The following is a 13,885-nucleotide window of genomic DNA, read 5'->3' on the forward strand; positions in this document are numbered from 1 at the left end:
CACATGATAATCATACCTACATAGTACATTCCTACCCTAACAACAAATACCACACCTTCAGCCATTCAAACTTCGTTCCCAAAAGCCTAGGCATGAAATCTCCTATCAACTACAATATAGAATACGTGGGAATAGATTTACAACTAGTTAATTAGAGAAACCTAGACTACCTGGGCGTCAAGCAACTATAAAGAGGCATTGTGGCTTCAATCTTAGCTTCCAGACAATGAGATGGTGAAAGTGGACCTGAATTCCGTCGATTGGAACCTTTCCTGTACTAAAATCTCCTTCTCCTTTCTTTCTCATGCCTAGAGCAGCCTTCAAAGGGTTTCTGGGGTAACCCTCGCCTCTTTTTGGCATTTAGGGACAAGAGGAGAAAATAAAAATTTGCGACATTAAGCTCTGCCCCGACCATCCCACTCTGGCGGCTCACATCCCGCTGGAGCGGCGCCATCATAGTGGGATTATGTCCGCTCTGACGGGATGGTGCGGGTCCAGATGACAAAATTTTATGATTTTCCACGTTCCATAGTAACGACGGTTCGGATCGTTACATATATGCTCCTACAATGATATATAATATTGAGTATACTTCTCTTTTCTTTGTTATTGATAATTAGCTTTATCAAGTGAATTTATTCATTGCATTCTTTTATATTCTTCATTTTCAAGAACTTTTTATTTTAATCTTTTTATTTTTTGTATGCAGATGAGTGATGATTGTACTATGGGCTAAATCGCTTTTCTACTATATTCATGCATGAGTTGAAGTAAGTAATATTTTTCATTCTCAATTTTTTCATTTAATTTTTATCAAAAATATATATTTAATTACGTAAATGAAAACAAAATCACATTTTATCGAAAATTTTAATTAAGTATTTAGCTTTTTATATATGGTTTTGTCTTAGCAGTCAACTGAATTTGTCTTTGTTGTATCACCAACTTTTGGCTGGGTAAAAAATCTATTCGTCTTTCAGATTTATGTATACCCCTATGTTATATGGAAAGTGTCAAGCTAATATATTTCTTTTATGAGAAAAATTATCAAAAGAAAATGAACAATGTAAGGAGGACAAGGTTTTTCCTTTAATTGATAGGTGTTATCTCAACTGTTTCTCAGATTTCCTCTTAATTGATAGATATCTGATAGATTGTTAGTCTTTCATGACACTGATGCGTTTATCTAATAAGTTCACAATAAATTCATATATGCCTTAAGAATTCTAAATGAACTTTTACTATTTCATAATATATATGACCTTTAGAAAGAAAAATAATAATTCATTAATAAAAATAATAATAATGACAACAGTAGCAGTTGTAATAGAAGTAATAATAATAAAATAGAAAAATAGCAAATAAATAAATAAAGAAAAGAAAAGAAAGATGACAAACGAGAAAAAAAATCATGGGAAAAGATAAAATAGTAGGGATAAGGAGGGTAACAAACTAATCCTCTTTTATTTTGTTATTGTTATGATGTTATCTATAAAAGAAATAAAATTGAATTGATCTCATTCATTAAAAAATAATCACAATTCAAATATAAACAAGGATAAAAAGGAGTAAATAGATTAATTTTTTTAATAAATTAATTTCATATTTGAATTTAAATTTAAATAAAATTAAAATGGAATGGAATGGAATGGAATTCTAACTTCTTAGTCTCTCTTATAATTCTTTATATTCTTCATTAAATAATTAAAATACAATAGAAAAAAACGTAGAAAGAGGGGTGAGGGGAGAGTATATTTTGAACTAATTTTAAAAATATAATAAAGTAATTACATATTATACAAATTGTTTTTCACAAATTTTTAATAATTTTAAATAATGAACAATGTAATAAAGAAAAATATCAAACATAAAGTTATTTGATAATACATGATTCATTGTCTCTATTTATATAATTTTAATTATGGGATGAGGGGTGGGGAGGGGTTACATTTCATTTTCATTGAGGAACAATATAATAGTTGAATTTTTTTATGATAATATGATTTAATATGTCTGAACAAGATATTACAATTTAAAATAATAGAAAAATATTTTAATATTTTTCGCGCATCGCGCGGGTACATATACTAGCAAATTTAAGGAGTTATCAATGGAGTTTTTCGCTAAAAACATCCCTCAACTATGAGACAAACTTAAGATACAACATTGTGTTATAAAAGTGAACAAAAAATATCTCTTATCTACATCAAAAATTGCAATAATATTCATCCTTCTGTTAGTTTCTTGGCAAAAACTAACGGCTATGGTCTAAAAGTTAGCAGTTTAGCCTGACAACTTGGATTCAAGAAAAGACAAAATTCAAAGTTGAATAAACAACATAAAATACTACATACAACTTGCTTAGTTTTGTCATCTACCAATCAATTGATTCAAATCCAATTTGTCAAATGCACACTTAAGCCGAAAAAAGAAAAAATATATCAAGGAATAAGTCTTAATAGATATGAACAAAATAATCAAACCTACAATTGAAGCATTGAAATAAAAGAACTGTCAGTAATAAATACAAGGGAAAATTACCTAATTACACTTCCTTATTTACCATATTTTTCATTACTCTCATTCATTTAAAAAAATTACAAAAATCCCTTCTTTCCATCCAGATATATTATTTCAGTAATCCGGATACATTAAGATATTGTATACGGATTACTGAATTAATGTATCCGAATTACTGAATTAATGTATTCGGATTAATTTTAAGGGATTTCTGTAAATTGAAAAAGAGTAGAAAAAAATGGTAATTAGTCATTTACACTATGTGATTTACCAAGTAAATAATCTCTTTTATGCAATTGTTGAAGCATTCGTATCATAAAGAGTTAGGTTGAAAGATTATACAGAAATGGAGTTTCTTGAACTAAGAATTTCCACTAAAGCCTTTACTTCCGTTGAATCCTCTGCTATCTTTCTTCATTCGACTGGTTTCCATTTCCATTATCTGTTGGCCTTCGCTACTTGATTCAGACGGGTTTAGCCCATATTCACTCGTCAGATTACTATACTAATCACTTCTGCATAAAAATCGTCACGCGCTGATTACAAGGTTGAGGAGGAAAGGTACAGGGAATAGAGTGGAGGAGGGAGGAAGAAAAATGACCATAGCAGTTAGTTTTTGCCAAGAAACTAACAGAAGGATGAATATTGTAATTTTTGACATAGATAAGAGATATTTTTTGTTCACTTTTATAACACAGGAATGTACATTAAGTTGGTCTCATAGTTAAAAGATGTTTTAAGCAAAAACTCGTTATCAATGTATCAAGCCTTAATTCAATGTATGTTAAAATCTAAAATGTGGTATTACATATAGGAAAAATACATAAGGGAGTGCAGAGATGAGCTAATTGAGCTAATCAAGTGAAAAACCAAATAAATGTACGGGCTCCAAAAAAAATTCAAACAAAGAATTTTACTTTCTAAATCGAAAGAATCTCTAGCTTCATGTTTTTCATTTATAAGTTGGTACCTTGTTTCATCAGTTAATTCCATTGTCAAGTCAACAAACAAAAATAATTACCAGCAGAATGTTGGGCTATGACCCATGTTCCAGCCAAAGGCACATGGTCTAATCCTATTTGTAAAAGGATTTGAATAATTCTCCTAATTTGGTTTCCAATTCTATTTGGAAAAGGATTGGAATTATTCTCCTAATTTGGTTTCCAATTCTATTTGGAAAAGAATTGGAATTATAATCCTAATTGGAGTTGGTTTTGACTTTAGAAAAAAGTACCACTCTATAAATAGGATGATTTGAGAGAATTATGAAATTGCTCATTGGTAGTGTCTTTGAGAGACATTAGGCACATAAGAGAGGTTTTTGAGAGAGCTTTCAACAAGAGAGAAGAGAGAAGAAAAGAGTGTTTTCCGCAAGAGTTTTGCCTCTCCGATCAGAAACCTTCAAACTGCGTTTGCCGATTCATTAACCGTTGGATCGGACTGAAATTTTTACTGAGTGTTCCTAACATCGTAGTGTTTGATTCGAACGGTGGAGATCGGATTTGGAGGCCAGAAACATCCCAATTTAGGTCCCGAACAGTAGCTCTATTCTGGGTGATTTTCTTCCTATTACTTTTGTTGTTATAGCTATTACTTCTCCTTACTTGGCAATTGTTGTGTAGCCATTTAGGAGAATATTTGTAACCCTCTTATTGTTATAGTGGAGCAATTCGGATATTGAAGATCCCGTGGTTGTTACCTTCAATTTATTTTCTCTGTTTTTGGGTTTGCGTCCTTCCGTCATAACAAGTGGTATCAGAGCTTTGGTTATCTATCAAGGATTTTTTGATGGAGGGTAATATGAGCAAGATGATATGTTTAAATGGTAGTAACTACAACATATGGAAGAGCAAGATGAAAGATTTACTGTTCGTGAAAAAGATGCATCTTCCCGTTTTTTCTGCTCATAAACCCGAGAATGTGATAGATGAAAATTGGGATTTTGAGCACCAACAAGTATGTGGATATATAAGGCAATGGGTTGAAGATAATGTTCGCAACCATATTGTGAATGAGACACATGCTAGAACATTATGGGAAAAGTTGGAGACGCTTTACGCTTCAAAAACTGGCAATAACAAGTTATTTTTGCTAAAGCAATTGATGACCTTTAAATACAAGGAGGGCAGTCCTATTCTTGATCATATAAATGATTTTCAAGGTGTTCTTGATCAGTTGTCAGGAATGAGTGTCAATTTTGATGATGAAATACAAGGGTTTTGGCTTCTTAATACTCTACCAGACTCTTGGGAAACTCTTCGAGTTTCTTTAACAAATTCTGCTCCCAGTGGTAAGGTTACTATGGAATATGCAAAAAGCGGTGTGTTGAATGAAGAAGTCAGAAGAAGATCTCAAGGCACATCCTCACATTCAGACGTTCTCTTTACAGAAGATCGAGGGAGAGGTAAAACAAGAGGTTCGAGAAGTAGAGGTAAAAGTAGAAGCAAGTCAAGATCCAGGTATCGAAATGTTTCATGTCATCATTGTGGAAAGAAAGGACATATTAAAAGATTTTGCAATCAGTTGAAGCAAGAGCTTAGAGAAGGAAAGAAAGAAGAAAATAATGGAGACAATGTTGTTGCTGTTGTCCGAGATGACCTTCTATTTGCTTGTGATAAAAACGTCATCAATTTTGTATCTCAAGATACAAGTTGGATAGTAGATTCTGGAGCTACATCGCATGTCACACCGAGGAAAGACTTCTTTTCATCTTATACTTCTGTTAATTCCGGCGTGTTAAAGATGGGTAATGCTGGTGAGGTTAAGGTGCTTGGTGTTGGCACGGTTTGTTTGAAGACCAATCTTGGTACAACGTTAGTCCTTCAGAATGTCAAGCACGCTCCAGACATTCCTTTGAATTTGATCTCTGTAGGACAACTAGATGATGATGGCTACCATAATGACTTGTTCAATGGCCAATGGAAGCTCACCAAAGGCTCATTGATTGTAGCTCGCGGAAGAAAGCATTCAAATTTATACGTGACACAAGGATCAATTCTTGGGGACTCTATAAATTTGGTAGAAAGTGAGACTTTGTCGGAATTATGGCACAAGAGACTCAGTCATATGAGCGAGAGGGGGATCACATGTTTGGCTAAGAAGAATTTGCTTGCTGGTGTGAAACAAGCAAAGCTGAAAAGATGTGTTCATTGCTTAGCTGGGAAACAGAAAAGAGTTTCTTTTCAAAGTCATCCTCCTTCAAGAAAGTCTGAACTATTGGAGCTAGTACACTCTGACCTGTGTGGTCCTTTTAAAGTAAAATCAAAAGGTGGTGCACTTTACTTTGCAACTTTTATTGATGATCATTCTCGCAAGTTGTGGGTATATCCTTTAAAATCCAAAGATCAAGTACTTGATGTGTTTAAGGAGTTTCAAGCCTTATCTGAGAGACAAACAGGAAAGAAATTAAAATGTATTCGCACTGACAATGGTGGTGAGTATATTGGTCCCTTGGATAACTACTGCAAAGCTCAAGGAATTCGTCATCAGAAGACTCCTCCCAAGACGCCTCAATTGAATGGCTTGGCAGAAAGGATGAATAGAACTCTTGTTGAGAGAGTTAGATGTGTGCTTTCGGAGGCTAAACTTCCAAATTCCTTTTGGGCGGAAGCGCTTAACACTGTTGCTTATGTTATCAATTTGTCTCCCACTTTTTCTTTGGATGGTGATGTTCCAAACAGAGTTTGGTTTGCAAAGGATATCTCCTATGATCACTTAAAAGTCTTTGGGTGTAAAGCTTGTGTGCATGTTCCAAAAGACGAGAGATCAAAACTGGACGTTAAAATGAAGCAGTGCATCTTCATTGGTTATGGTCAAGATGAGTTTGGATATCGTTTTTATGATCCGATTGATAAGAAGCTTATCAGAAGTCGTGATGCTGTATTCTTTGAAGACCAAACAATTGAAGATATTAACAAGACTGAGAAAACAGATTCTCAGATTGATGAAAGCTTCGTTGATGTTGATCTAGTTCCTAGTACTGACACATCTTTTGCACATGAAGGAATCCAAGATACAAATGTCGATGGGGATCAAGATCAGAATGATCATCAGAGTGTAGAACTTGAAGATGCTCCTAGTAATGATGTTATGATTGATCATCCACTAACTCATGTTCAAATGACTACTCCAGATGCTCCAGAAACCTCTTGTAGAAGATCTACTAGGGAGAAGCTAAAGTCAACACGTTATTCTCCTAATGAGTATATACTTTTGACTGACATGGGAGAACCTGAAGATTATGATGAAGTCATGCTAGATACTCATAGAAATAAGTGGATAGAAGCCATGGAAGATGAGATGAAGTCACTTCATGAGAATGGCACATATGAGTTAGTGGAGTTACCGAAAGGTAAGAAAGCTTTGACAAATAAATGGATCTTCAGAGTAAAGCAAGAGCAACATACATTTGCACCTAGATATAAAGCGAGGTTAGTTGTCAAAGGTTTTGGCCAGAGAAAGGGTGTTGACTTTGATGAAATTTTCTCTCCTGTTGTGAAAATGTCTTCTATTCGCATGATTCTAGGCTTAACTACAAGTCTAGATTTAGAGGTTGAGCAGATGGATGTCAAGACTGCTTTTCTTCATGGTGATTTAGAAGAAGAAATTTACATGGAGCAGCCTGAAGGTTTCGAGGTTAAAGGAAAAGAAAACTATGTCTGCAAATTAAGAAAGAGCTTGTACGGCTTAAAACAAGCTCCAAGGCAGTGGTACTTAAAGTTTGAATCTGTCATCGAAAATCAAGGATACAAGAAAACTTCTTCAGATCATTGTGTATTCTTTCAAAAGTTCTCTGATGATGATTTTATTATCTTACTACTTTATGTGGATGATATGTTGATTGTTGGCAAAAATAAATCTAGAATTATATTCCTTAAGAAGGAGTTGAGCAAATCATTTGCAATAAAGGATTTGGGGCCAGCAAAGAAAATTTTAGGCATACAAATTCATCGAGACAGAAAGAAGAAGGAGTTATCATTATCCCAAAAGCAGTACATTGAGAAGGTACTCAAGAGATTCAATATGACAGAAACAAAAGTGGTTAGTACTCCTCTTGCTAAACATTTTAAGTTGAGTACGATCCAGAGTCCATCTACTAATGAAGAGAAGAAGGAGATGTCATGTATTCCATACTCTTCTGCAGTTGGTAGTCTGATGTATGCTATGGTTTGCACTAGACCAGATATTGCACATGCTGTTGGTACTGTTAGCAGATTTCTTTCTAATCCTGGAAAAGAACATTGGAATGCAGTGAAATGGATACTAAGATATTTGAAGGGCACTTCAAATATGGAGTTGTGCTTTGGTAGTGGCAAGCCTGAACTTGTATGTTACACAGACTCTGATTTGGGAGGCAATCTTGACAATTCAAAATCCACTTCTGGTTATTTGATCACTTTTGCAGGGGGAGCTATTTCCTGGCAATCTAGACTACAGAAGTGCATAGCTCTATCCACCACAGAAGCCGAATACATTGCTATCACTGAAGGTGCCAAAGAATTACTTTGGATAAAGGAATTTATGAAAGATCTTGACTTTGAACAGTCAAGGTTCGTCTTATTTTGTGATAATCAGAGTGCTATTTATCTCACCAAGCACTCCACCTTTCATTGTAAGTCCAAGCATATTAGTAGAAAGTATCATTGGATTAGAATGGCCGTGGAAGAGAAATTATTTGAGGTTGAGAAGATACACACTCATGAAAATCCTTCAGATATGCTTACTAAAGTGGTAATCGCAGAAAAACAGGAGTTCTGTAGAACAGCGGCAGGCATGAAGCCTGTCAAGAGTTCCTCCACTTGAAGCCCATTTGGCCCCTTGGTTGGAGGGGGAGTTTGTTGGGCTATGACCCATGTTCCAGCCAAAGGCACATGGTCTAATCCTATTTGTAAAAGGATTTGAATAATTCTCCTAATTTGGTTTCCAATTCTATTTGGAAAAGGATTGGAATTATTCTCCTAATTTGGTTTCCAATTCTATTTGGAAAAGAATTGGAATTATAATCCTAATTGGAGTTGGTTTTGGCTTTAGGAAAAAGTACCACTCTATAAATAGGATGATTTGAGAGAATTATGAAATTGCTCATTGGTAGTGTCTTTGAGAGACATTAGGCACATAAGAGAGGTTTTTGAGAGAGCTTTCAACAAGAGAGAAGAGAGAAGAAAAGAGTGTTTTCCGCAAGAGTTTTGCCTCTCCGATCAGAAACCTTCAAACTGCGTTTGCTGATTCATTAACCGTTGGATCGGACTGAAATTTTTACTGAGTGTTCCTAACATCTTAGTGTTTGATTTGAACGGTGGAGATCGGATTTGGAGGCCAGAAACATCCCAATTTAGGTCCCGAACAGTAGCTCTATTTTGGGTGATTTTCTTCCTATTACTTTTGTTGTTATAGCTATTACTTCTCCTTACATGACAATTGTTGTGTAGCCATTTAGAAGAATATTTGTAACCCTTTTATTGTTATAGTGGAGCAATTCGGATATTGAAGATCCCGTGGTTGTTACCTTCAATTTGAAAGGTTTTTCCACGTTAAATTTGGTGTTATTTATTTTCTCTGTTTTTGGGTTTGCGTCCTTCCGTCATAACACATAATATTTTTATTTAATTTATTCTTAAGATTAGATTATTTTCTCCTGATTCCAAAACCTAACAGATAGCCACAACTATTGTTCTCACAATTCATGCCTTAATCCAAAATTAAGTAAAGAAAAAGAGGTTGGTGCATCCCCATCACTTAGTTTTTGACATTCCTTCGTACCTCTTAGATTCCCATCTATATAAAGAAGCTAAGAGGCACCAAATACAATCACACTTTCCTCTCAAAAAAAACATATTACAATTTTATAAACTCCTTATTACCATGGCCAATATTCATTTGATTTTCCCACTTTTACTTGTGTCTTGTTCCTTTTTCCCATCCATTACATATGGCTACTCTAAGGCAGCCATAAAAGCTTGGTGCATCCAAACACCTCATCCACAACCTTGTGAATACTTCTTGTCACAAAATCCCAAATTTACATCTCCCATCATCAAAAAATCCGATTTTCTAAGTGTCACTAGACTTAGCCCTAGACCTTGCGTTACGTGCCCAAACGAACACATATTCACTAGGTTCAAAATGTCGCAACGACCGTGAAAAAAACGCATGGGTCAATTGTGTTGAACTCTATGAACACACAATCCACAAAATCAAAAGCACATGAGTTGATCCAAACACTAAATGCACAGCTGCTGATGTTCAAACATGGTTAAGTACAGCCTTAAAAATTCTCGAAACATGTAGATCAGGTTTCGAAGAATTGGGCGAAAGGGATAAGCAAGGACGCCTGTGAACTCGGATAACCTTGTGGCATACCTTCGTATCGGATTATGTTATGCCACTAATGTCAAATAATGTGTCATCTTTAATTAGTAACACGTTAGCTTTGAACCATGGTTATTATACTGAGCCTAATGCTGCAAGTACTACTCAAGTTGATGGATATCTCCTGGTGATATAAAATTGTTGCAATCGTCGTCGTTGCCAGCTTCTCAAGCGAATATAGTGGTGGCTAAAGATAGTTCGGGGAATTTCAAGACAGTGAAAGAAGCTGTGGCTGCTGCTGGCAAGAGAAAAGGTAGTGAGAGATTTGTGATATATGTGAAGGCAGGGATTTATTGTGAAAATGTGAAGATTGGATCAAAGGTGAAAAATGTTATGTTGATTGGAGATTGCATTGGAAAAACAATTATTACTGGAAGCAAGAGTGTTGGAGGAGGATCCACCACCTTAATTTAAATCAGCCACAGTTGGTAAGTACTGCATACTACTCAAACAGTTTAATTTTAATCGTGAATTCGAATATGAAACTTTTAAATTAAACTAGGTAAAAAAAATATATTATAAATTACAATAACTGGCAATTTTAAATGATCATGTTGTATATAACTTCGACAAAATCTGATCAATTTTTGTGCTTTGTTTTCTCTAGGATAAATATACATCGAGTTTCTTTTACTACATACACAAATGATCATGTCTTACATAATTTCGGTAAAAACTGAAAAAGGAAATTGAATTATGAGTTTAGGTTTTACCTTCTTTTTTTTTTTTTTGCGCGCGCTCTATTAGATGTAGCTTAAATCATTGAATAATTATTGACTTCAATAATTAGGAGGTAAAGCACCATAGCAACATAGGTGGTACTTGTAGTCCTTATGATTCAATTATGTAGCATCATTTAACTAACAGGATGAAATTTAAGAAGACAAAAAGAAGATTTATTTTTTAAAATTTATGATTTAAAATAAGTCTTAAAAATATGACTATAAATTATCTTATCAAATGTAAAATGAGATTTCAAAAGTCAAATGCTTCCTAAATATAGAAATGTATATATCATTCTTTAGGACATTAACTATGAAAGAAATTGTGCACATAACTTGGGACTGAGAGAATCGATTTTTTCTCTCTCAACAAATAGTTGTATTTGACAGTTGAAAATTAGTACTCCCACTTTTTCAATTTGTTTGATCGTTACTATTTGCATAAACAAAGTATATTCTTTTTATCATAACTTTTTAAAATACTTTTACATTATCAATTATTGTAACTCATAATACTTTTTATATAATTTCTAAATATGTGAATTTTGTTTTGAAAAGTTTGAGTCCAAATTTATTTCGAATATAAATTAGTTTCACTCTCGAATTTCAAATTAAAATAATGAACGGCCTTAGAACGTTCTAACTGTCCAAGTATTAGATTAGACCTTAGAAAAGTATGATTTGACAGTCAACTATATGCTATTATTATTGGTTCGTACCTTCAAAAAGAGATATTAATTAGTGCTAATTAATGAATGTAAGTTGCATATGCTAATATTATCCCTTCTTTTTATTTTTGTGAATGTTAGCTGCTGTCGGTGATGGATTTATTGCTCGAGGCATAACAATTAGGAACACTGCTGGCCCCAAAAACCACCAAGCAGTAGCCCTTCGATCTGGCTCTGATCTATCAGTATTCTATCAATGTAGCTTTGAGGGTTACCAAGACACTCTGTATACTCATTCCGAGAGGCAATTTTACAAAGAGTGTGATATTTATGGTACAGTCGATTTTACATTCGGTAACGCAGCAGTTGTGTTATAAAATTGTAATATTTTCGCTAGGGACCCTCCAATTAAGACACTGGAATTATCGATTCACAATTGTAGAATTTGAAATCTTCTAAGAATTCTGTTAAGACATATTTAGGTAGGCCATGGAAACAATATTCGCGCACCGTTGTGATGAAAACATTTCTTGATGGATTGATTAATCCTCCAGGTTGGATGCCATGGAGTGGTAATTTCGTTCTTAAAACATTGTACTATGGAGAGTACTTGAACACTGGACCTTGTTCATCGACTGTAAATCGAGTTAAATGGGACGGATATCGTGTTATTACCAGTGCTACCGAGGCATCTAAATTCACTCCTGCTAATTTCATTGCTGGAAATTCTTGGATTCCAGCCACCAATGTGCCATTCACTTGCTGGTCTTTGATTTGATTTATATCTTATAATGGCTTTGTTATTGTGGATTACCATATATACTGATTTGAATTGTCAATTTGTAAGTAGCATAGACATAGTAATTAATGTTGCTCAAATAGAAATGTGTAATTGAGCAACCGATTTGTATTTGTTGTATCCTTTTGATTTCATGTATTCCCAACCTAATTCTTTCTTTAGCAAGAAAATTGTTGAATTGAGAATATTCATTTCATACTAAAGCTTAAAGTTCATGACCATTTTGATTATAATGTCATTATCCCTAGGAATATGATGCTAGAAGTCATCCTCTCTTTTTTTCCGCCAGAAAATAGCTTTAAAACAAATGTACTATTTATGATTAATTGAGTTTTAAGTTGTATATAATATCTGATTAGTATAAAAGGAATAAATTTATGTCATCCTATTACTTTTACTTGTTGTAGCAAGCTCTTAATTAACTATTATATGTCACAAATTGCGAATAATTTTCAAATATAATAAATTATATTGTTTACACTTATCAAAAAAGAGTTAAGTCAAACTTAATAGTGATAGGGAAAAGTAGTTAAGAGATCAACACCGAAAAAAGCATAAATGTGGAGGGTTAGTATATAATGCTCCTTAACTATTTTATAAGATATATGCTTTATACGTGCGTGCGTATGAAGATAAATATTCTTTGAGGAAATAAATAAATATTATCAACCAAGTAAAATGGTTGTCCACTTAAAATGGTGGATAGTCCATTTACTTTTTAAGTGGGTAAATTGCCCACTAATATTTTCCTCCATTTGTAAATATGGTTATAACTATAGCATTAAACTTCAATGTAAAAACACACAAAACACATAAAAGAAGAGAATTACTATTACTCTATCTATATTACTACTCTCTCTATTAATACTTTCTATATACATATTCTCTTGTTCTTCTTCCTTTATAAAATTGTCAAGTTAGTTAATTTATAACACGTTATCAGAATGAAGCTCTATTTTTTCAGAAAATTAACTTCTATATCAGGTATATCTACTAAAGAAATTTAATTTTTAAGTTATCTTTGTTACTTTCAAATTAATTTTCATCATGTCAAACTTGTCAAAATTGGAATTTGTGGCACTTGATATTTCTGGTAAAAATTATTTGTCATGGTACTTGATGCTGAAATTCACCTTACCGCTAAGGGTCTTGGTGATGCTATAATTGAAGGAAATACAGTATCAAGTCAGGATAAAGCAAAGGCTATGATTTTCCTTCGTCATCATCTAGATGAAAACCTATAAATGGAATACTTGACAGTGAAAGATCCACTTGAATTATGAAAAGACTTAAAAGGGAGGTATGACCACCTCAGGGCAACGGTATTGCCAAGGGCTCGTTATGAGTGGATGCACTTACGGTTTCAAGATTTTAAAATCGTAATTGAGTATAATTCTGTTGTATTTAGAATAACTCCCCAATTAAAATTATGTGGAAAAATTATAAATGATGAGGATATGTTAGAAAAGACACTAATTACTTTTCATGCCTCTAATGTAATATTACAGCAGCAATACTGTAACACCCCTCAAAATTTTCCCTAAGATTCGGGCCTTCTTTGTATATGTGTGGGGCCCATCGTATTTATTTCGAAGTATGTGCTTGAGTTAAGACGAGTCCTTGAGAAATTTAAGAGTGTTGGAGGTGATGTGGGGTCATTGAGGACCCCTAGGATCGAGCTAAGTCCAAAAGATCCGTCGTGGCTAAGTTTATGACGAGTTCATGTAAGGGTCGACTTTTAACGACCTTACCTTTTGAAAGACGTCAATCTGGGTGGCCCACAACCTATCAAATTAAAGGTCATCGAG

General features: G+C 33.9%; 1 pseudogene; it reads left to right on the plus strand.

The window, feature by feature from the left end:
- Positions 1-9,349: 9,349 nt before the first annotated feature.
- LOC129876324 (pectinesterase 2-like) lies at positions 9,350-12,215 on the plus strand (annotated as a pseudogene).
- The last annotated feature ends 1,670 nt before the right edge of the window (positions 12,216-13,885 follow it).

Source organism: Solanum dulcamara, chromosome 2, assembly GCF_947179165.1.
Source record: "Solanum dulcamara chromosome 2, daSolDulc1.2, whole genome shotgun sequence".
In the NCBI taxonomy this organism is placed as follows: domain Eukaryota; kingdom Viridiplantae; phylum Streptophyta; class Magnoliopsida; order Solanales; family Solanaceae; genus Solanum; species Solanum dulcamara.